This window comes from Watersipora subatra, chromosome 8, assembly GCF_963576615.1.
Source record: "Watersipora subatra chromosome 8, tzWatSuba1.1, whole genome shotgun sequence".
Classification (NCBI taxonomy): Eukaryota; Metazoa; Bryozoa; class Gymnolaemata; order Cheilostomatida; family Watersiporidae; genus Watersipora; species Watersipora subatra.
This window is the reverse complement of record NC_088715.1, coordinates 26,535,965-26,560,534: the sequence shown is the minus strand read 5'-3', so window position 1 is coordinate 26,560,534 and position 24,570 is coordinate 26,535,965. Positions and strand designations below refer to the sequence as shown.

The 24,570-nt window shown below is 38.0% G+C and overlaps 9 non-coding genes across 9 annotated transcripts; all 9 read left to right on the top strand.

The window, feature by feature from the left end:
* The first annotated feature begins 2,023 nt into the window (after positions 1-2,023).
* On the top strand, positions 2,024-2,097 carry Trnan-guu (transfer RNA asparagine (anticodon GUU)). Its single transcript has one exon. It is a non-coding gene; the product is annotated as a tRNA-Asn (tRNA).
* A 3,862-nt stretch (positions 2,098-5,959) lies between these two features.
* Trnan-guu (transfer RNA asparagine (anticodon GUU)) lies at positions 5,960-6,033 on the top strand. Its single transcript has one exon. It is a non-coding gene; the product is annotated as a tRNA-Asn (tRNA).
* Positions 6,034-8,255: 2,222 nt separating this feature from the next.
* Positions 8,256-8,329, top strand: Trnan-guu (transfer RNA asparagine (anticodon GUU)). Its single transcript has one exon. It is a non-coding gene; the product is annotated as a tRNA-Asn (tRNA).
* Positions 8,330-13,834: 5,505 nt separating this feature from the next.
* Positions 13,835-13,908, top strand: Trnan-guu (transfer RNA asparagine (anticodon GUU)). Its single transcript has one exon. It is a non-coding gene; the product is annotated as a tRNA-Asn (tRNA).
* Positions 13,909-16,131: 2,223 nt separating this feature from the next.
* Positions 16,132-16,205, top strand: Trnan-guu (transfer RNA asparagine (anticodon GUU)). Its single transcript has one exon. It is a non-coding gene; the product is annotated as a tRNA-Asn (tRNA).
* A 1,566-nt stretch (positions 16,206-17,771) lies between these two features.
* Positions 17,772-17,845, top strand: Trnan-guu (transfer RNA asparagine (anticodon GUU)). The gene has a single exon. It is a non-coding gene; the product is annotated as a tRNA-Asn (tRNA).
* Positions 17,846-20,065: 2,220 nt separating this feature from the next.
* Trnan-guu (transfer RNA asparagine (anticodon GUU)) lies at positions 20,066-20,139 on the top strand. The gene has a single exon. It is a non-coding gene; the product is annotated as a tRNA-Asn (tRNA).
* Positions 20,140-21,706: 1,567 nt separating this feature from the next.
* Trnan-guu (transfer RNA asparagine (anticodon GUU)) lies at positions 21,707-21,780 on the top strand. Its single transcript has one exon. It is a non-coding gene; the product is annotated as a tRNA-Asn (tRNA).
* Positions 21,781-24,328: 2,548 nt separating this feature from the next.
* On the top strand, positions 24,329-24,402 carry Trnan-guu (transfer RNA asparagine (anticodon GUU)). Its single transcript has one exon. It is a non-coding gene; the product is annotated as a tRNA-Asn (tRNA).
* Positions 24,403-24,570: the final 168 nt, after the last annotated feature.

Here is a 24,570-nt window from a genome sequence, read left to right as displayed (position 1 = left end):
CAGCAAATGATTAGGTGTCATGCTCGTTTCACAGATTAAAAAGCCTGTTATGTTGTCTCTGTGGTGCAATCGGTTAGTGCGTTCGGCTGTTAACCGAAACGTTGGTGGTTCAAGCCCACCCGGGGACGAGCACTTATAAATCTTGACACAATCAAATTCGAAACTTGAAAATGAATTTTTGTTTTGCTCGTTTCACAAGTTAGATATTTAGACATGTTTTCTTTGTGGCACATTCTGGCAGCACAATCGTTTAGTAACCAAAGAGTTGATAGTTCAATTTCTGCCATAGATGATTGTTTTTCATTTCATTACACACAGTATTTAAAACCAGCAAATGATTAGGTGTCATGCTCGTTTCACAGATTAAAAAACCTGTTATGTTGTCTCTGTGGTGCAATCGGTTAGCGCGTTCGGCTGTTAACCGAAAGGTTGGTGGTTCAAGCCCACCCAGGGACGAGCATTTATAAATTTTGACACAATCCAATTCGAAACTTGAAAATGAATTTTTGTCTTGCTCGTTTTACAGGTTAGATATTCTGACATGTTTTCTTTGTGGCACATTCTGGTAGCGCGTTCGGTAGGTCACCAAACAGTTGTTTGTTCAATTTCTCGCATAGACGATTGTTTATAATTTTAATACACACAATTTTAAAAACCAGCAAATGATTAGGTGTCATGCTCGTTTCACAGATTAAAAAACCTGTTATGTTGTCTCTGTGGTGCAATCGGTTAGCGCGTTCGGCTGTTAACCGAAAGGTTGGTGGTTCAAGCCCACCCAGGGACGAGCTTTTATAAATTTTGACACAATCAAATTCGAATTTTAAAATTGAATTTTTGTCTTGCTCGTTTCACAGGTTTGATATTTTGACATGTTTTCTTTGTGGCACATTCTGGTAGCGCATTCGGTTGGTCACCAAACAGTTGTTTGTTCAATTTCTCGCATAGACGATTGTTATTAATTTTAATACACACAATTTTAAAAACCAGCAAATGATTAGGTGTCATGCTCGTTTCACAGATTAAAAAACCTGTTATATTGTCTCTCTGGTGCAATCGGTTAGCGCGTTCGGCTGTTAACCGAAAGGTTGGTGGTTCAAGCCCACCCAAAGATGAGCACTTATAAACTTTGACACAATCAATTTCGAAACTCGAAAATGAATTTTTTGTCTTGTTCATTTCACAAGTTAGATATTTTTACATGTTATCTTCGTGGCACATTCTTGTAGCATGTTCCTTTGGTAACCGAACAGTTTGTAGTTCAATTTCTGTCAAAGACGATGGTTTTTAATTTTAATACGCGCAGTATTAAAAACCAGCAAATGATTAGGTGTCATGCTCTTTTCACAGATTAAAAAGCCTGTTATGTTGTCTCTGTGGTGCATACGGATACCGCATTTGGCTGTTAACCGAAAAGTTGGTGGTTCAAGCCCACCCAGGGACGAGCCCTTGTAAATTTTGAACCAATCAAATTCGAAACTTGAAAATGAATTTTTGTCTTGCTTGTTTCACAGGTTAGATATTCTGACATGTTATCTTTGTGGCACATTCTGGTAGCATGTTCCTTTGGTAACCGAACAGTTGTTAGTTCAATTTCTGCCATAGACCATTGTTTGTAATTTTAAATCGCACAGTATTAAAAACCAGCAAATGGTTAGGTGTCATGCTCGTTTCACAGATTAAAAAACCTGTTATGTTGTCTCTGTGGCGCAATTGGTTATCGCGTTTGGCTGTTAACCGAAAGGTTGGTGGTTCAAGCCCACCCAGAGACGAGCCTTTGTAAATTTTGACACAATCAATTTCGAAACTTGAAAATGATTTTTTGTTTTGCTCGTTTCACAGGTTAGATATTTTGACATGTTTTCTTTGTGGCACATTCTGGTAGCATGTTCGGTTGGTCACTAAACAGTTGTTGGTTCAAGTTCTCGCATAGACGATTGTTTTTAATTTTAATACACACAATTTTAAAAACCAGCAAATGATTAGGTGTCATGCTCGTTTCACAGATTAAAACGCCTGTTATGTTGTCTCTGTGGCGCAATCGGTTAGCGCGTTCGGCTGTTAACCGAAAGGTTGGTGGTTCAAGCCCACCCAGGGATGAGCACTTATAAATTTTGACACAATCAAATTCGAAACTTGAAAATGAATTTTTGTCTTGCTTGTTTCACAAGTTAGATATTTTGACATGTTTTCTTTGTGGCACATTCTGGCAGCGCGTTCGTTTGGTAACCAATTAGTTGGTAGTTCAATTTCTACCATAGATGATTGTTTTTAATTTTGGTAAGCACAGTATTAAAAACCAGCAAATAAGTAGTTGTCATCTTCGTTTCACAGATTGAAAATCCTGTTATGTTGTCTCTGTGGTGGAATCGGTTACCGCATTTGGATGTTAACCGAAAAGTTGGTGGTTCAAGCCCACCGAGGGACGAGCATTTATAAATTTTGACACAATCAAATTCGAAACTTAAAAATGAATTTTTGTTTTGCTCGTTTCACAGGTTTGATATTTCGACATGTTTTTTTTGTGACACATTCTGGCAGCACGTTCGTTTGGTAACCAACCAGTTGGTTTTTCAATTTTTGCCATAGATGATTGTTTTTAATTTTAGTAAGCGCAGTATTAAAAACCAGCAAATATTTAGGTGTCATGCTCGTTTCACAGATTAAAAAACCTGTCATGTTGTCTCTGTGGTGCAATCGGTTAGTGCGTTCTGCTGTTTACCGAAAGGTTGGTGGTTCAAGCCCACCCAGGGACGAGCATTTGTAAATTTTGACACAATCAAATTCGAAACTTGAAAATGAATTTTTGTCTTGCTCGTTTCACAGGTTATATATTCTGACATGTTTTCTTTGTGGCATAATCTTGTAGCATGTTTCTTTGGTAACCGAACAGTTTGTAGTTCAATTTCTGTCAAAGACGATGGTTTTTAATTTTAATACGCGCAGTATTAAAAACTAGCAAACGATTAGGTGTCATGCTCGTTTAACAGATTAAAAAGCCTGTTATGTTGTCTCTGTGGCGCAATCGGTTAGTGCGTTCGGCTGTTAACCGAAAGGTCGGTGGTTCAAGCTCGCCCAGGGACGAGCATTTATAAATTTTGACACAATCAAATTCGAAACTTAAAAATGAATTTTTGTCTTGCTCGTTTCACAGGTTGGATATTTTGACATGTTTTCTTTTTGACACATTCTGGCAGCACGTTCGTTTGGTAACCAACCAGTTGGTATTTCAATTTTTGCCATAGATGATTGTTTTTAATTTTAGTAAGCGCAGTATTAAAAACCAGCAAATAATTACGTGTCATGCTCGTTTCACAGATTAAAAAGCCTGTTATGTTGTCTCTGTGGTGCAATCGGTTAGCGCGTTTGGCTGTTAACCGAAAGGTCGGGGGTTCAAGCCCGCCCAGGGACGAGCATTTATAAATTTTGACACAATCAAATTCGAAACTTGAAAATGAATTTTTGTCTTGCTCGTTTCACAAGTTAGATATTTTGACATGTTTTCTTTGCGGCACATTCTTGCAGCGCGTTCGTTTGGTAACCAAACAGTTGGTAGTTCAATTTCTGCCATAGATGATTGTTTTTAATTTTAGTAAGCGTAGTATTAAAACCAGCAAATAATTAGGTGTCATCTTCGTTTCACAGATTAAAAAGCCTGATATGTTTTCTCTGTGGTGCAATCGGTTATCGCATTCGGCTGTTAACCGAAAAGTTGGTGGTTCAAGCCAACCCAGGGACGAGCCCTTGTAAATTTTGACACAATCAAATTCGAAACTTGAAAATGAATTTTTGTCTTGCTCGTTTCACAAGTTAGATATTTTGACATGTTTTCTTTGCGGCATAATCTTGTAGCATGTTCCTTTGGTAACCGAACAGTTTGTAGTTCAATTTCTGTCAAAGACGATGGTTTTTAATTTTAATACGCGCAGTATTAAAAACCAGCAAATGATTAGGTGTCATGCTCGTTTCACAGATTAAAAAGCCTGTTATGTTGTCTCTGTGGTGCAATCGGTTAGTGCGTTCGGCTGTTAACCGAAACGTTGGTGGTTCAAGCCCACCCGGGGACGAGCACTTATAAATCTTGACACAATCAAATTCGAAACTTGAAAATGAATTTTTGTTTTGCTCGTTTCACAAGTTAGATATTTAGACATGTTTTCTTTGTGGCACATTCTGGCAGCACAATCGTTTAGTAACCAAAGAGTTGATAGTTCAATTTCTGCCATAGATGATTGTTTTTCATTTCATTACACACAGTATTTAAAACCAGCAAATGATTAGGTGTCATGCTCGTTTCACAGATTAAAAAACCTGTTATGTTGTCTCTGTGGTGCAATCGGTTAGCGCGTTCGGCTGTTAACCGAAAGGTTGGTGGTTCAAGCCCACCCAGGGACGAGCATTTATAAATTTTGACACAATCCAATTCGAAACTTGAAAATGAATTTTTGTCTTGCTCGTTTTACAGGTTAGATATTCTGACATGTTTTCTTTGTGGCACATTCTGGTAGCGCGTTCGGTAGGTCACCAAACAGTTGTTTGTTCAATTTCTCGCATAGACGATTGTTTATAATTTTAATACACACAATTTTAAAAACCAGCAAATGATTAGGTGTCATGCTCGTTTCACAGATTAAAAAACCTGTTATGTTGTCTCTGTGGTGCAATCGGTTAGCGCGTTCGGCTGTTAACCGAAAGGTTGGTGGTTCAAGCCCACCCAGGGACGAGCTTTTATAAATTTTGACACAATCAAATTCGAATTTTAAAATTGAATTTTTGTCTTGCTCGTTTCACAGGTTTGATATTTTGACATGTTTTCTTTGTGGCACATTCTGGTAGCGCATTCGGTTGGTCACCAAACAGTTGTTTGTTCAATTTCTCGCATAGACGATTGTTATTAATTTTAATACACACAATTTTAAAAACCAGCAAATGATTAGGTGTCATGCTCGTTTCACAGATTAAAAAACCTGTTATATTGTCTCTCTGGTGCAATCGGTTAGCGCGTTCGGCTGTTAACCGAAAGGTTGGTGGTTCAAGCCCACCCAAAGATGAGCACTTATAAACTTTGACACAATCAATTTCGAAACTCGAAAATGAATTTTTTGTCTTGTTCATTTCACAAGTTAGATATTTTTACATGTTATCTTCGTGGCACATTCTTGTAGCATGTTCCTTTGGTAACCGAACAGTTTGTAGTTCAATTTCTGTCAAAGACGATGGTTTTTAATTTTAATACGCGCAGTATTAAAAACCAGCAAATGATTAGGTGTCATGCTCTTTTCACAGATTAAAAAGCCTGTTATGTTGTCTCTGTGGTGCATACGGATACCGCATTTGGCTGTTAACCGAAAAGTTGGTGGTTCAAGCCCACCCAGGGACGAGCCCTTGTAAATTTTGAACCAATCAAATTCGAAACTTGAAAATGAATTTTTGTCTTGCTTGTTTCACAGGTTAGATATTCTGACATGTTATCTTTGTGGCACCTTCTGGTAGCATGTTCCTTTGGTAACCGAACAGTTGTTAGTTCAATTTCTGCCATAGACCATTGTTTGTAATTTTAAATCGCACAGTATTAAAAACCAGCAAATGGTTAGGTGTCATGCTCGTTTCACAGATTAAAAAACCTGTTATGTTGTCTCTGTGGCGCAATTGGTTATCGCGTTTGGCTGTTAACCGAAAGGTTGGTGGTTCAAGCCCACCCAGAGACGAGCCTTTGTAAATTTTGACACAATCAATTTCGAAACTTGAAAATGATTTTTTGTTTTGCTCGTTTCACAGGTTAGATATTTTGACATGTTTTCTTTGTGGCACATTCTGGTAGCATGTTCGGTTGGTCACTAAACAGTTGTTGGTTCAAGTTCTCGCATAGACGATTGTTTTTAATTTTAATACACACAATTTTAAAAACCAGCAAATGATTAGGTGTCATGCTCGTTTCACAGATTAAAACGCCTGTTATGTTGTCTCTGTGGCGCAATCGGTTAGCGCGTTCGGCTGTTAACCGAAAGGTTGGTGGTTCAAGCCCACCCAGGGATGAGCACTTATAAATTTTGACACAATCAAATTCGAAACTTGAAAATGAATTTTTGTCTTGCTTGTTTCACAAGTTAGATATTTTGACATGTTTTCTTTGTGGCACATTCTGGCAGCGCGTTCGTTTGGTAACCAATTAGTTGGTAGTTCAATTTCTACCATAGATGATTGTTTTTAATTTTGGTAAGCACAGTATTAAAAACCAGCAAATAAGTAGTTGTCATCTTCGTTTCACAGATTGAAAATCCTGTTATGTTGTCTCTGTGGTGGAATCGGTTACCGCATTTGGATGTTAACCGAAAAGTTGGTGGTTCAAGCCCACCGAGGGACGAGCATTTATAAATTTTGACACAATCAAATTCGAAACTTAAAAATGAATTTTTGTTTTGCTCGTTTCACAGGTTTGATATTTCGACATGTTTTTTTTGTGACACATTCTGGCAGCACGTTCGTTTGGTAACCAACCTGTTGGTTTTTCAATTTTTGCCATAGATGATTGTTTTTAATTTTAGTAAGCGCAGTATTAAAAACCAGCAAATATTTAGGTGTCATGCTCGTTTCACAGATTAAAAAACCTGTCATGTTGTCTCTGTGGTGCAATCGGTTAGTGCGTTCTGCTGTTAACCGAAAGGTTGGTGGTTCAAGCCCACCCAGGGACGAGCATTTGTAAATTTTGACACAATCAAATTCGAAACTTGAAAATGAATTTTTGTCTTGCTCGTTTCACAGGTTATATATTCTGACATGTTTTCTTTGTGGCATAATCTTGTAGCATGTTTCTTTGGTAACCGAACAGTTTGTAGTTCAATTTCTGTCAAAGACGATGGTTTTTAATTTTAATACGCGCAGTATTAAAAACTAGCAAACGATTAGGTGTCATGCTCGTTTAACAGATTAAAAAGCCTGTTATGTTGTCTCTGCGGTGCAATCGGTTAGTGCGTTCGGCTGTTAACCGAAAGGTTGGTGGTTCAAGCCCACCCTGGGACGAGCACTTATAAATTTTGACACAATCAAATTCGAAACTTGAAAATTAATTTTTGTCTTGCTCGTTTCACAAGTTAGATATTTTGACATGTTTTCTTTGTGGCACATTTTTGTAGCATGTTCCTTTGGTAACCGAACAGTTGTTAATTCAATTTCTGCCATAGACCATTGTTTGTAATTTTAAATCGCACAGTATTAAAAACCAGCAAATGATTAGGTGTCATGCTCGTTTCAGAGATCAAAAAACCTGTTATGTTGTCTCTGTGGTGCAATCAGTTGGCGCGTTCGGCTGTTAACCGAAAGGTTGTTGGGTCAAGCCCACCCAGGGACGAGCATTTATAAATTTTGACACAATCAAATTCGAAACTTGAAAATGAATTTTTGTCTTGCTCGTTTCACAGGTTAGATATTCTGACATGTTTTCTTTGTGGCATAATCTTGTAGCATGTTCCTTTGGTAACCGAACAGTTTGTAGATCAATTTCTGTCAAAAACGATGGTTTTTAATTTTAATACGCGCAGTATTAAAAACCAGCAAATGATTAGGTGTCATGCTCGTTTCACAGATTAAAAAACCTGTTCTGTTGTCTCTGTGGTGCAATCGGTTAGCGCGTTCGGCTGTTAACCGAAAGGTTAGTGGTTCAAGCCCACCCAGGGACGAGCACTTATAAATTTTGACACAATCAAATTCGAAACTTGAAAATGAATTTTTGTCTTGCTCGTTTCACAAGTTAGATATTTTGACATGTTTTCTCTGTGGCACATTCTGGCAGCGCGTTCGTTTGGTAACCAAACAAGTGGTAGTTCAATTTCTGCTGTAGATGATTGTTTTTAATTTTGGTAAGCACAGTATTAAAAACCAGCAAATAAGTAGTTGTCATCTTCGTTTCACAGATTAAAAAGCCTGTTATGTTGTCTCTGTGGTGCAATCGGTTACCGCATTTGGCTGTTAACCGAAAAGTTGGTGGTTCAAGCCCACCCAGGGACGAGCATTTATAAATTTTGACACAATCAAATTTGAAACTTAAAAATGAATTTTTGTCTTGCTCGTTTCACAGGTTTGATATTTTGACAAGTTTTTTTTGTGACACATTCTGGCAGCACGTTTGTTTGGTAACCAACCAGTTGGTAGTTCAATTTTTGCCAAAGATGATTGTTTTTAATTTTAGTAAGCGCAGTATTAAAAACCTGCAAATATTTAGGTGTCATGCTCGTTTCACAGATTAAAAAACCTGTCATGTTGTCTCTGTGGCGCAATCGGTTAGCGCGTTCGGCTGTTAACCGAAAGGTTGGTGGTTCAAGCCCACCCAGGGACGAGCATTTATAAATTTTGACACAATCAAATTCAAAACTTGAAAATGAATTTTTGTCTTGCTCGTTTCACAGGTTAGATATTCTGACATGTTTTCTTTGTGGCACAATCTTGTAGCACGTTCGGTTGGTCACCAAACAGTAGTTGGTTCAATTTCTCGCATAGACGGTTGTTTTTAATTTTGATACACACAATTTTAATAACCAGCAAATGATTAGGTGTCATGCTCGTTTCACAGATTAAAAATCCTGTTATGTTGTCTCTGTGGTGCAATCGGTTAGCACGTTCGGCTGTTAACTGAAAGGTTGGTGGTTCAAGCCAACCCAGGGACGAGCATTTATAAATTTTGACACAATCAAATTCGAAACTTGAAAATGAATTTTTGTCTCGCTCGTTTCACAGGTTAGATATTCTGACATGTTTTCTTTGTGGCATAATCTTGTAGCAAGTTCCTTTGGTAACCGAACAGTTTGTAGTTCAATTTCTGCCAAAGACGATGGTTTTTAATTTTAATACGCGCAGTATTAAAAACTAGCAAACGATTAGGTGTCAAGCTCGTTTCACAGATTAAAAAGCCTGTTATGTTGTCTCTGCGGTGCAATCGGTTAGTGTGTTCGGCTGTTAACTGAAAGGTTGGTGGTTCAAGACTACCCTGGGACGAGCACTTATAAATTTTGACACAATCAAATTCGAAACTTGAAAATGAATTTTTGTCTTGCTCGTTTCACAAGTTAGATATTTTGACATGTTTTCTTTGTGGCACATTCTTGTAGCATGTTCCTTTGGTAACCGAACAGTTGTTAGTTCAATTTCTGCCATAGACCATTGTTTGTAATTTTAAATCGCACAGTATTAAAAACCAGCAAATGATTAGGTGTCATGCTCGTTTCACAGATTAAAAAACCTGTTATGTTGTCTCTGTGGTGCAATCCGTTAGCGCGTTCGGCTGTTAACCGAAAGGTTGGTGGTTCAAGCCCACCCAGGGACGAGCACTTATAAATTTTGTCACAATCAAATTCGAAACTTGAAAATGAATTTTTGTCTTGCTCGTTTCACAAGTTAGATATTTTGACATGTTTTCTTTGTGGCACATTCTGGCAGCGCGTTCGTTTGGTAACCAAACAGTTGGTAGTTCAATTTCCTCTATAAAGTATTGTTTTTAATTTTGGTAAGCACAGTATTAAAAACCAGCAAATAAGTAGTTGTCATCTTCGTTTCACAGATTAAAAAACCTGTTATGTTGTCTCTGTGGTGCAATCGGTTAGTGCGTTCGGCTGTTAACCGAAAGGTTGGTGGTTCAAGCCCACCCAGGGACGAGCATTTATAAATTTTGACACAATCAAATTCAAAACTTGAAAATGAATTTTTGTCCTGCTCATTTCACAGGTTAGATATTCTGACATGTTTTCTTTGAGGCATAATCTTGTAGCATGTTCCTTTGGTAACCGAACAGTTTGTAGTTCAATTTCTGTCAAAGACGATGGTTTTTAATTTTAATACGCGCAGTATTAAAAACCAGCAAATGATTAGGTGTCATGCTCGTTTCACAGATTAAAAAACCTGTTATGTTGTCTCTGTGGTGCAATCCGTTAGCGCGTTCGGCTGTTAACCGAAAGGTTGGTGGTTCAAGCTCACCCAAAGATGAGCACTTATAAACTTTGACACAATCAATTTCGAAACTCGAAAATGAATTTTTTGTCTTGTTCATTTCACAAGTTAGATATTTTTACATGTTATCTTCGTGGCACATTCTTGTAGCATGTTCCTTTGGTAACCGAACAGTTTGTAGTTCAATTTCTGTCAAAGACGATGGTTTTTAATTTTAATACGCGCAGTATTAAAAACCAGCAAATGATTAGGTGTCATGCTCTTTTCACAGATTAAAAAGCCTGTTATGTTGTCTCTGTGGTGCAATTGGTTAGCGCGTTCGGCTGTTAACCGAAAGGTTGGTGGTTCAAGCCCACCCAGGGACGAGCATTCATAAATTTTGACACAATCAAATTCGAAACTTGAAAATGAATTTTTGTCTTGCTCGTTTCACAGGTTTGATATTTTGACATGTTTTTTTTGTGACACATTCTGGCAGCACGTTTGTTTGGTAACCAACCAGTTGGTAGTTCAATTTTTGCCAAAGACGATTGTTTTTAATTTTAGTAAGCGCAGTATTAAAAACCAGCAAATAAGTAGTTGTCATCTTCGTTTCACAGATTAAAAAGCCTGTTATGTTGTCTCTGTGATGCAATCGGTTACCGCATTTGGCTTGTTAACCGAAAAGTTGATGGTTCAAGCCCACCCAGGGACGAGCATTCATAAATTTTGACACAATCAAATTCGAAACTTGAAAATGAATTTTTGTCTTGCTCGTTTCACAGGTTTGATATTTTGACATGTTTTTTTTGTGACACATTCTGGCAGCACGTTTGTTTGGTAACCAACCAGTTGGTAGTTCAATTTTTGCCAAAGACGATTGTTTTTAATTTTAGTAAGCGCAGTATTAAAAACCAGCAAATATTTAGGTGTCAATCTCGTTTCACAGATTAAAAAACCTGTCATGTTGTCTCTGTGGCGCAATCGGTTAGCGCGTTTGGCTGTTAACCGAAAGGTTGGTGGTTCAAGCCCACCCAAGGACGAGCATTTATAAATTTTGACACAATCAAATTCGAAACTTGAAAATGAATTTTTGTCTTGCTCGTTTCACAGGTTAGATATTCTGACATGTTTTCTTTGTGGCACATTCTGGTAGCACGTTTGGTTGTTCACCAAACAGTTGTTAGTTCAATTTCTCGCATAGACGGTTGTTTTTAATTTTAATACACACAATTTTAAAAACCAGCAAATGATTAGGTGCCATGCCCGTTTCACAGATTAAAAAACCTGTTATGTTGTCTCTGTGGCGCAATCGGTTAGCGCGTTCGGCTGTTAACCGAAAGGTTGGTGGTTCAAGCCAACCCAGGGACGAGCATTTATAAATTTTGACACAATCAAATTCAAAACTTGAAAATGAATTTTTGTCTTGCTCGTTTCACAGGTTAGATATTCTGACATGTTTTCTTTGTGGCACAATCTTGTAGCGCGTTCGGTTGGTCACCAAACAGTAGTTGGTTCAATTTCTCGCATAGACGGTTGTTTTTAATTTTAATACACACAATTTTAAAAACCAGCAAATGATTAGGTGTCATGCTCGTTTCACAGATTAAAAAACCTGTCATGTTGTCTCTGTGGCGCAATCGGTTCGCGCGTTCGGCTGTTAACCGAAAGGTTGGTGGTTCAAGCCCACCCAAGGACGAGCATTTATAAATTTTGACACAATCAAATTCGAAACTTGAAAATGAATTTTTGTCTTGCTCGTTTCACAAGTTAGATATTTTGACATGTTTTCTTTGTGGCACATTCTGGCAGCGCGTTCGTTTGGTAACCAAACAGTTGGTAGTTCAATTTCTGTCATAGATGATTGTTTTTAATTTTGGTAAGCACAGTATTAAAAACCAGCAAATAAGTAGTTGTCATCTTCGTTTCACAGATTAAAAAGCCTGTTATGTTGTCTCTGTGGTGCAATCGGTTAGCACGTTCGGCTGTTAACCGAAAGGTTGGTGGTTCAAGCCCACCCAGGGATGAGCACTTTTCAATTTTGACACAATCAAATTCGAAACTTGAAAATGAATTTTTGTCTTGCTCGTTTCACAAGTTAGATATTTTGACATGTTTTCTTTGTGGCACATTCTGGCAGCGCGTTCGTTTGGTAACCAAACAGTTGGTATTTCAATTTTTGCCATAGATGATTGTTTTTAATTTTAGTAAGCGCAGTATTAAAAACCAGCAAATATTTAGGTGTCATGCTCGTTTCACAGATTAAAAAACCTGTCATGTTGTCTCTGTGGTGCAATCGGTTAGTGCGTTCGGCTGTTAACCGAAAGGTTGGTGGTTCAAGCCCACCCAGGGACGAGCATTTATAAATTTTGGCACAATCAAATTCGAAACTTGAAAATGAATTTTTGTCTTGCTCGTTTCACAGGTTAGATATTCTGACATGTTTTCTTTGTGGCATAATCTTGTAGCAAGTTCCTTTGGTAACCGAACAGTTTGTAGTTCAATTTCTGTCAAAGACGATGGTTTTTTAAGTTTAATACGCGCAGTATTAAAAACTAGCAAACGGTTAGGTGTCATGCTCGTTTCACAGATTAAAAAGCCTGTTATGTTGTCTTTGTGGTGCGATCGGTTAGCGCGTTTGGCTGTTATCCGAAAGGTTGGTGGTTCGAGCCTACTCAGGGACGAGCCCTTATAAATTTTGACACAATCAATTTCGAAACTTGAAAATGAATTTTTGTCTTGCTCGTTTCACAGGCTAGATATTCTGACACATTATCTTTGTGGCACATTCTGGTAGCGCGTTCGTTTGATAACCAAACAGTTGGTATTTCAATTTCTGTCAAAGACGATGGTTTTTAATTTTAATACGCGCAGTATTAAAAACTAGCAAACGATTAGGTGTCATGCTCGTTTAACAGATTAAAAAGCCTGCTATGTTGTCTCTGCGGTGCAATCGGTTAGCGCGTTCGGCTGTTAACCGAAAGGTTAGTGGTTCAAGCCCACCCAGGGACGAGCACTTATAAATTTTTACACAATCAAATTCGAAACTTGAAAATGAATTTTTGTCTTGCTCGTTTCACAGGTTAGATATTCTGACATGTTTTCTTTGTGGCATAATCTTGTAGCATGTTCCTTTGGTAACCGAACAGTTTGTAGTTCAATTTCTGTCAAAAACGATGGTTTTTAATTTTAATACGCGCAGTATTAAAAACCAGCAAATGATTAGGTGTCATGCTCGTTTCACAGATTAAAAAACCTGTTCTGTTGTCTCTGTGGTGCAATCGGTTAGCGCGTTCGGCTGTTAACCGAAAGGTTAGTGGTTCAAGCCCACCCAGGGACGAGCACTTATAAATTTTTACACAATCAAATTCGAAACTTGAAAATGAATTTTTGTCTTGCTCGTTTCACAAGTTAGATATTTTGACATGTTTTCTTTGTGGCACATTCTGGCAGCGCGTTCGTTTGGTAACCAAACAAGTGGTAGTTCAATTTCTGCTGTAGATGATTGTTTTTAATTTTGGTAAGCACAGTATTAAAAACCAGCAAATAAGTAATTGTCATCTTCGTTTCACAGATTAAAAAGCCTGTTATGTTGTCTCTGTGGTGCAATCGGTTACCGCATTTGGCTGTTAACCGAAAAGTTGGTGGTTCAAGCCCACCCAGAGACGAGCATTTATAAATTTTGACACAATCAAATTTGAAACTTAAAAATGAATTTTTGTCTTGCTCGTTTCACAGGTTTGATATTTTGACAAGTTTTTTTTGTGACACATTCTGGCAGCACGTTTGTTTGGTAACCAACCAGTTGGTAGTTCAATTTTTGCCAAAGATGATTGTTTTTAATTTTAGTAAGCGCAGTATTAAAAACCTGCAAATATTTAGGTGTCATGCTCGTTTCACAGATTAAAAAACCTGTCATGTTGTCTCTGTGGCGCAATCGGTTAGCGCGTTCGGCTGTTAACCGAAAGGTTGGTGGTTCAAGCCCACCCAGGGACGAGCATTTATAAATTTTGACACAATCAAATTCGAAACTTGAAAATGAATTTTTGTCTTGCTCGTTTCACAGGTTAGATATTCTGACATGTTTTCTTTGTGGCACATTCTGGTAGCACGTTCGGTTGGTCACCAAACAGTTGGTATTTCAATTTTTGCCATAGATGATTGTTTTTAATTTTAGTAAGCGCAGTATTAAAAACCAGCAAATATTTAGGTGTCATGCTCGTTTCACAGATTAAAAAACCTGTCATGTTGTCTCTGTGGTGCAATCGGTTAGTGCGTTCAGCTGTTAACCGAAAGGTTGGTGGTTCAAGCCCACCCAGGGACGAGCATTTATAAATTTTGGCACAATCAAATTCGAAACTTGAAAATGAATTTTTGTCTTGCTCGTTTCACAGGTTAGATATTCTGACATGTTTTCTTTGTGGCATAATCTTGTAGCAAGTTCCTTTGGTAACCGAACAGTTTGTAGTTCAATTTCTGTCAAAGACGATGGTTTTTTAAGTTTAATACGCGCAGTATTAAAAACTAGCAAACGGTTAGGTGTCATGCTCGTTTCACAGATTAAAAAGCCTGTTATGTTGTCTTTGTGGTGCGATCGGTTAGCGCGTTTGGCTGTTATCCGAAAGGTTGGTGGTTCGAGCCTACTCAGGGACGAGCCCTTATAAATTTTGACACAATCAATTTCGAAACTTGAAAATGAATTTTTGTCTTGCTCGTTTCACAGGCTAGATATTCTGACACATTATCTTTGTGGCACATTCTGGTAGCGCGTTCGTTTGATAACCAAACAGTTGGTATTTCAATTTCTGTCAAAGACGATGGTTTTTAATTTTAATACGCGCAGTATTAAAAACTAGCAAACGATTAGGTGTCATGCTCGTTTAACAGATTAAAAAGCCTGCTATGTTGTCTCTGCGGTGCAATCGGTTAGCGCGTTCGGCTGTTAACCGAAAGGTTAGTGGTTCAAGCCCACCCAGGGACGAGCACTTATAAATTTTTACACAATCAAATTCGAAACTTGAAAATGAATTTTTGTCTTGCTCGTTTCACAGGTTAGATATTCTGACATGTTTTCTTTGTGGCATAATCTTGTAGCATGTTCCTTTGGTAACCGAACAGTTTGTAGTTCAATTTCTGTCAAAAACGATGGTTTTTAATTTTAATACGCGCAGTATTAAAAACCAGCAAATGATTAGGTGTCATGCTCGTTTCACAGATTAAAAAACCTGTTCTGTTGTCTCTGTGGTGCAATCGGTTAGCGCGTTCGGCTGTTAACCGAAAGGTTAGTGGTTCAAGCCCACCCAGGGACGAGCACTTATAAATTTTTACACAATCAAATTCGAAACTTGAAAATGAATTTTTGTCTTGCTCGTTTCACAAGTTAGATATTTTGACATGTTTTCTTTGTGGCACATTCTGGCAGCGCGTTCGTTTGGTAACCAAACAAGTGGTAGTTCAATTTCTGCTGTAGATGATTGTTTTTAATTTTCGTAAGCACAGTATTAAAAACCAGCAAATAAGTAATTGTCATCTTCGTTTCACAGATTAAAAAGCCTGTTATGTTGTCTCTGTGGTGCAATCGGTTACCGCATTTGGCTGTTAACCGAAAAGTTGGTGGTTCAAGCCCACCCAGAGACGAGCATTTATAAATTTTGACACAATCAAATTTGAAACTTAAAAATGAATTTTTGTCTTGCTCGTTTCACAGGTTTGATATTTTGACAAGTTTTTTTTGTGACACATTCTGGCAGCACGTTTGTTTGGTAACCAACCAGTTGGTAGTTCAATTTTTGCCAAAGATGATTGTTTTTAATTTTAGTAAGCGCAGTATTAAAAACCTGCAAATATTTAGGTGTCATGCTCGTTTCACAGATTAAAAAACCTGTCATGTTGTCTCTGTGGCGCAATCGGTTAGCGCGTTCGGCTGTTAACCGAAAGGTTAGTGGTTCAAGCCCACCCAGGGACGAGCACTTATAAATTTTGACACAATCAAATTCGAAACTTGAAAATGAATTTTTGTCTTGCTCGTTTCACAGGTTAGATATTCTGACATGTTTTCTTTGTGGCACATTCTGGTAGCACGTTCGGTTGGTCACCAAACAGTTGTTGGTTCAATTTCTCGCATAGACGGTTGTTTTTAATTTTAATACACACAATTTTAAAAACCAGCAAATGATTAGGTGCCATGCTCGTTTCACAGATTAAAAAACCTGTTATGTTGTCTCTGTGGCGCAATCGGTTAGCGCGTTCGGCTGTTAACCGAAAGGTTGGTGGTTCAAGCCCACCCAGGGACGAGCATTTATAAATTTTGACACAATCAAATTCAAAACTTGAAAATGAATTTTTGTCTTGCTCGTTTCACAGGTTAGATATTCTGACATGTTTTCTTTGTGGCACAATCTTGTAGCACGTTCGGTTGGTCACCAAACAGTAGTTGGTTCAATTTCTCGCATAGACGGGTGTTTTTAATTTTGATACACACAATTTTAAAAACCAGCAAATGATTAGGTGTCATGCTCGTTTCACAGATTAAAAATCCTGTTATGTTGTCTCTGTGGTGCAATCGGTTAGCACGTTCGGCTGTTAACTGAAAGGTTGGTGGTTCAAGCCCACCCAGGGACGAGCATTTATAAATTTTGACAAAATCAAATTCGAAACTTGAAAATGAATTTTTGTCTTGCTCGTTTCACAGGTTAGATATTCTGACATGTTTTCTTTGTGGCATAATCTTGTAGCAAGTTCCTTTGGTAACCGAACAGTTTGTAGTTCAATTTCTGCCAAAGACGATGGTTTTTAATTTTAATACGCGCAGTATTAAAAACTAGCAAACGATTAGGTGTCATGCTCGTTTCACAGATTAAAAAGCCTGTTATGTTGTCTCTGCGGTGCAATCGGTTAGTGCGTTCGGCTGTTAATTGAAAGGTTGGTGGTTCAAGACTACCCTGGGACGAGCACTTATAAATTTTGACACAATCAAATTCGAAACTTGAAAGTGAATTTTTGTCTTGCTCGTTTCACAAGTTAGATATTTTGACATGTTTTCTTTGTGGCACATTCTTGTAGCATGTTCCTTTGGTAACCGAACAGTTGTTAGTTCAATTTCTGCCATAGACCATTGTTTGTAATTTTAAATCGCACAGTATTAAAAACCAGCAAATGATTAGGTGTCATGCTCGTTTCACAGATTAAAAAACCTGTTATGTTGTCTCTGTGGTGCAATCCGTTAGCGCGTTCGGCTGTTAACCGAAAGGTTGGTGGTTCAAGCCCACCCAGGGACGAGCACTTATAAATTTTGACACAATCAAATTCGAAACTTGAAAATGAATTTTTGTCTTGCTCGTTTCACAATTTAGATATTTTGACATGTTTTCTTTGTGGCACATTCTGGCAGCGCGTTCGTTTGGTAACCAAACAGTTGGTAGTTCAATTTCCTCTATAGAGTATTGTTTTTAATTTTGGTAAGCACAGTATTAAAAACCAGCAAATAAGTAGTTGTCATCTTCGTTTCACAGATTAAAAAACCTGTTATGTTGTCTCTGTGGCGCAATCGGTTAGTGCGTTCGGCTGTTAACCGAAAGGTTGGTGGTTCAAGCCCACCCAGGGACGAGCATTTATAAATTTTGACACAATCCAATTCAAAACTTGAAAATGAATTTTTGTCCTGCTCATTTCACAGGTTAGATATTCTGACATGTTTTCTTTGAGGCATAATCTTGTAGCATGTTCCTTTGGTAACCGAACAGTTTGTAGTTCAATTTCTGTCAAAGACGATGGTTTTTAATTTTAATACGCGCAGTATTAAAAACCAGCAAATGATTAGGTGTCATGCTCTTTTCACAGATTAAAAAGCCTGTTATGTTGTCTCTGTGGTGCAATTGGTTAGCGCGTTCGGCTGTTAACCGAAAGGTTGGTGGTTCAAGCCCACCCAGGGACGAGCACTTATAAATTTTGACACAATCAAATTCGAAACTTGAAAATGAATTTTTGTCTTGCTCGTTTCACAAGTTAGATATTTTGACATGTTTTCTTTGTGGCACATTTTGGCAGCGCGTTCGTTTGGTAACCAAACAAGTGGTAGTTCAATTTCTGCCGTAGATGATTGTTTTTAATTTTGGTAAGCACAGTATTAAAAACCAGCAAATAAGTAGTTGTCATCTTCGTTTCACAGATTAAAAAGCCTGTTATGTTGTCTCTGTGGTGCAATCGGTTACCGCATTTGGCTGTTAACCGAAAAGTTGATGGTTCAAGCCCACCCAGGGACGAGCATTCATAAATTTTAACACAATCAAATTCGAAACTTGAAAATGAATTTTTGTCTTGCTCGTTTCACAGGTTTGATATTTTGACATGTTTTTTTGTGGCACATTTTGGCAGCGCGTTCGTTTGGTAACCAAACAAGTGGTAGTTCAATTTCTGCCGTAGATGATTGTTTTTAATTTTGGTAAGCACAGTATTAAAAACCAGCAAATAAGTAGTTGTCATCTTCGTTTCACAGATTAAAAAGCCTGTTATGTTGTCTCTGTGGTGCAATCGGTTACCGCATTTGGCTGTTAACCGAAAAGTTGATGGTTCAAGCCCAACCAGGGACGAGCATTCATAAATTTTGACACAATCAAATTCGAAACTTGAAAATGAATTTTTGTCTTGCTCGTTTCACAGGTTTGATATTTTGACATGTTTTTTTGTGACACATTCTGGCAGCACGTTTGTTTGGTAACCAACCAGTTGATAGTTCAATTTTTGCCAAAGATGATTGTTTTTAATTTTAGTAAGCACAGTATTAAAAACCAGCAAATATTTAGGTGTCATGCTCGTTTCACAGATTAAAAAACCTGTCATGTTGTCTCTGTGGCGCAATCGGTTAGCGCGTTTGGCTGTTAACCGAAAGGTTGGTGGTTCAAGCCCACCCAAGGACGAGCATTTATAAATTTGGACACAATCAAATTCGAAACTTGAAAATGAATTTTTGTCTTGCTCGTTTCACAGGTTAGATATTCTGACATGTTTTCTTTGTGGCACATTCTGGTAGCACGTTTGGTTGTTCACCAAACAGTTGTTAGTTCAATTTCTCGCATAGACGGTTGTTTTTAATTTTAATACACACAATTTTAAAAACCAGCAAATGATTAGGTGCCATGCTCGTTTCACAGATTAAAAAACCTGTTATGTTGTCTCTGTGGCGCAATCGGTTAGCGCGTTCGGCTGTTAACCGAAAGGTTGGTGGTTCAAGCCAACCCAGGGACGAGCATTTATAAATTTTGACACAATCAAATTCAAAACTTGAAAATGAATTTTTGTCTTGCTCGTTTCACAGGTTAGATATTCTGACATGTTTTCTTTGTGGCACAATCTTGTAGCGCGTTCGGTTGGTCACCAAACAGTAGTTGGTTCAATTTCTCGCATAGACGGTTGTTTTTAATTTTAATACACACAATTTTAAAAACCAGCAAATGAATAGGTGTCATGCTCGTTTCACAGATTAAAAAACCTGTCATGTTGTCTCTGTGGCGCAATCGGTTCGCGCGTTCGGCTGTTAACCGAAAGGTTGGTGGTTCAAGCCCACCCAAGGACGAGCATTTATAAATTTTGACACAATCAAATTCGAAACTTGAAAATGAATTTTTGTCTTGCTCGTTTCACAAGTTAGATATTTTGACATGTTTTCTTTGTGGCACATTCTGGCAGCGCGTTCGTTTGGTAACCAAACAGTTGGTAGTTCAATTTCTGTCATAGATGATTGTTTTTAATTTTGGTAAGCACAGTATTAAAAACCAGCAAATAAGTAGTTGTCATCTTCGTTTCACAGATTAAAAAGCCTGTTATGTTGTCTCTGTGGTGCAATCGGTTAGCACGTTCGGCTGTTAACCGAAAGGTTGGTGGTTCAAGCCCACCCAGGGATGAGCACTTATAAATTTTGACACAATCAAATTCGAAACTTGAAAATGAATTTTTGTCTTGCTCGTTTCACAGGTTAGATATTCTGACATGTTTTCTTTGTGGCACATTCTGGTAGCACGTTCGGTTGGTCACCAAACAGTTGTTGGTTCAATTTCTCGCATAGACGGTTGTTTTTAATTTTAATACACACAATTTTAAAAACCAGCAAATGATTAGGTGCCATGCTCGTTTCACAGATTAAAAAACCTGTTATGTTGTCTCTGTGGCGCAATCGGTTAGCGCGTTCGGCTGTTAACCGAAAGGTTGGTGGTTCAAGCCCACCCAGGGACGAGCATTTATAAATTTTGACACAATCAAATTCAAAACTTGAAAATGAATTTTTTGTCTTGCTCGTTTCACAGGTTAGATATTCTGACATGTTTTCTTTGTGGCACAATCTTGTAGCACGTTCGGTTGGTCACCAAACAGTAGTTGGTTCAATTTCTCGCATAGACGGGTGTTTTTAATTTTGATACACACAATTTTAAAAACCAGCAAATGATTAGGTGTCATGCTCGTTTCACAGATTAAAAATCCTGTTATGTTGTCTCTGTGGTGCAATCGGTTAGCAAGTTCGGCTGTTAACTGAAAGGTTGGTGGTTCAAGCCCACCCAGGGACGAGCACTTATAAATTTTGACACAATCAAATTCGAAACTTGAAAATGAATTTTTGTCTTGCTCGTTTCACAGGTTAGATATTCTGACATGTTTTCTTTGTGGCATAATCTTGTAGCAAGTTCCTTTGGTAACCGAACAGTTTGTAGTTCAATTTCTGCCAAAGACGATGGTTTTTAATTTTAATACGCGCAGTATTAAAAACTAGCAAACGATTAGGTGTCATGCTCGTTTCACAGATTAAAAAGCCTGTTATGTTGTCTCTGCGGTGCAATCGGTTAGTGCGTTCGGCTGTTAATTGAAAGGTTGGTGGTTCAAGACTACCCTGGGACGAGCACTTATAAATTTTGACACAATCAAATTCGAAACTTGAAAGTGAATTTTTGTCTTGCTCGTTTCACAAGTTAGATATTTTGACATGTTTTCTTTGTGGCACATTCTTGTAGCATGTTCCTTTGGTAACCGAACAGTTGTTAGTTCAATTTCTGCCATAGACCATTGTTTGTAATTTTAAATCGCACAGTATTAAAAACCAGCAAATGATTAGGTGTCATGCTCGTTTCACAGATTAAAAAACCTGTTATGTTGTCTCTGTGGTGCAATCCGTTAGCGCGTTCGGCTGTTAACCGAAAGGTTGGTGGTTCAAGCCCACCCAGGGACGAGCACTTATAAATTTTGACACAATCAAATTCGAAACTTGAAAATGAATTTTTGTCTTGCTCGTTTCACAATTTAGATATTTTGACATGTTTTCTTTGTGGCACATTCTGGCAGCGCGTTCGTTTGGTAACCAAACAGTTGGTAGTTCAATTTCCTCTATAGAGTATTGTTTTTAATTTTGGTAAGCACAGTATTAAAAACCAGCAAATAAGTAGTTGTCATCTTCGTTTCACAGATTAAAAAACCTGTTATGTTGTCTCTGTGGCGCAATCGGTTAGTGCGTTCGGCTGTTAACCGAAAGGTTGGTGGTTCAAGCCCACCCAGGGACGAGCATTTATAAATTTTGACACAATCCAATTCAAAACTTGAAAATGAATTTTTGTCCTGCTCATTTCACAGGTTAGATATTCTGACATGTTTTCTTTGAGGCATAATCTTGTAGCATGTTCCTTTGGTAACCGAACAGTTTGTAGTTCAATTTCTGTCAAAGACGATGGTTTTTAATTTTAATACGCGCAGTATTAAAAACCAGCAAATGATTAGGTGTCATGCTCTTTTCACAGATTAAAAAGCCTGTTATGTTGTCTCTGTGGTGCAATTGGTTAGCGCGTTCGGCTGTTAACCGAAAGGTTGGTGGTTCAAGCCCACCCAGGGACGAGCACTTATAAATTTTGACACAATCAAATTCGAAACTTGAAAATGAATTTTTGTCTTGCTCGTTTCACAAGTTAGATATTTTGACATGTTTTCTTTGTGGCACATTTTGGCAGCGCGTTCGTTTGGTAACCAAACAAGTGGTAGTTCAATTTCTGCCGTAGATGATTGTTTTTAATTTTGGTAAGCACAGTATTAAAAACCAGCAAATAAGTAGTTGTCATCTTCGTTTCACAGATTAAAAAGCCTGTTATGTTGTCTCTGTGGTGCAATCGGTTACCGCATTTGGCTGTTAACCGAAAAGTTGATGGTTCAAGCCCACCCAGGGACGAGCATTCATAAATTTTAACACAATCAAATTCGAAACTTGAAAATGAATTTTTGTCTTGCTCGTTTCACAGGTTTGATATTTTGACATGTTTTTTTGTGGCACATTTTGGCAGCGCGTTCGTTTGGTAACCAAACAAGTGGTAGTTCAATTTCTGCCGTAGATGATTGTTTTTAATTTTGGTAAGCACAGTATTAAAAACCAGCAAATAAGTAGTTGTCATCTTCGTTTCACAGATTAAAAAGCCTGTTATGTTGTCTCTGTGGTGCAATCGGTTACCGCATTTGGCTGTTAACCGAAAAGTTGATGGTTCAAGCCCACCCAGGGACGAGCATTCATAAATTTTGACACATTCAAATTCGAAACTTGAAAATGAATTTTTGTCTTGCTCGTTTCACAGGTTTGATATTTTGACATGTTTTTTTGTGACACATTCTGGCAGCACGTTTGTTTGGTAACCAACCAGTTGATAGTTCAATTTTTGCCAAAGATGATTGTTTTTAATTTTAGTAAGCGCAGTATTAAAAACCAGCAAATATTTAGGTGTCATGCTCGTTTCACAGATTAAAAAACCTGTCATGTTGTCTCTGTGGCGCAATCGGTTAGCGCGTTTGGCTGTTAACCGAAAGGTTGGTGGTTCAAGCCCACCCAAGGACGAGCATTTATAAATTTGGACACAATCAAATTCGAAACTTGAAAATGAATTTTTGTCTTGCTCGTTTCACAGGTTAGATATTCTGACATGTTTTCTTTGTGGCACAATCTTGTAGCACGTTCGGTTGGTCACCAAACAGTAGTTGGTTCAATTTCTCGCATAGACGGGTGTTTTTAATTTTGATACACACAATTTTAAAAACCAGCAAATGATTAGGTGTCATGCTCGTTTCACAGATTAAAAATCCTGTTATGTTGTCTCTGTGGTGCAATCGGTTAGCACGTTCGGCTGTTAACTGAAAGGTTGGTGGTTCAAGCCCACCCAGGGACGAGCATTTATAAATTTTGACACAATCAAATTCGAAACTTGAAAATGAATTTTTGTCTTGCTCGTTTCACAGGTTAGATATTCTGACATGTTTTCTTTGTGGCATAATCTTGTAGCAAGTTCCTTTGGTAACCGAACAGTTTGTAGTTCAATTTCTGCCAAAGACGATGGTTTTTAATTTTAATACGCGCAGTATTAAAAACTAGCAAACGATTAGGTGTCATGCTCGTTTCACAGATTAAAAAGCCTGTTATGTTGTCTCTGCGGTGCAATCGGTTAGTGCGTTCGGCTGTTAATTGAAAGGTTGGTGGTTCAAGACTACCCTGGGACGAGCACTTATAAATTTTGACACAATCAAATTCGAAACTTGAAAGTGAATTTTTGTCTTGCTCGTTTCACAAGTTAGATATTTTGACATGTTTTCTTTGTGGCACATTCTTGTAGCATGTTCCTTTGGTAACCGAACAGTTGTTAGTTCAATTTCTGCCATAGACCATTGTTTGTAATTTTAAATCGCACAGTATTAAAAACCAGCAAATGATTAGGTGTCATGCTCGTTTCACAGATTAAAAAACCTGTTATGTTGTCTCTGTGGTGCAATCCGTTAGCGCGTTCGGCTGTTAACCGAAAGGTTGGTGGTTCAAGCCCACCCAGGGACGAGCACTTATAAATTTTGACACAATCAAATTCGAAACTTGAAAATGAATTTTTGTCTTGCTCGTTTCACAATTTAGATATTTTGACATGTTTTCTTTGTGGCACATTCTGGCAGCGCGTTCGTTTGGTAACCAAACAGTTGGTAGTTCAATTTCCTCTATAGAGTATTGTTTTTAATTTTGGTAAGCACAGTATTAAAAACCAGCAAATAAGTAGTTGTCATCTTCGTTTCACAGATTAAAAAACCTGTTATGTTGTCTCTGTGGCGCAATCGGTTAGTGCGTTCGGCTGTTAACCGAAAGGTTGGTGGTTCAAGCCCACCCAGGGACGAGCATTTATAAATTTTGACACAATCCAATTCAAAACTTGAAAATGAATTTTTGTCCTGCTCATTTCACAGGTTAGATATTCTGACATGTTTTCTTTGAGGCATAATCTTGTAGCATGTTCCTTTGGTAACCGAACAGTTTGTAGTTCAATTTCTGTCAAAGACGATGGTTTTTAATTTTAATACGCGCAGTATTAAAAACCAGCAAATGATTAGGTGTCATGCTCTTTTCACAGATTAAAAAGCCTGTTATGTTGTCTCTGTGGTGCAATTGGTTAGCGCGTTCGGCTGTTAACCGAAAGGTTGGTGGTTCAAGCCCACCCAGGGACGAGCACTTATAAATTTTGACACAATCAAATTCGAAACTTGAAAATGAATTTTTGTCTTGCTCGTTTCACAAGTTAGATATTTTGACATGTTTTCTTTGTGGCACATTTTGGCAGCGCGTTCGTTTGGTAACCAAACAAGTGGTAGTTCAATTTCTGCCGTAGATGATTG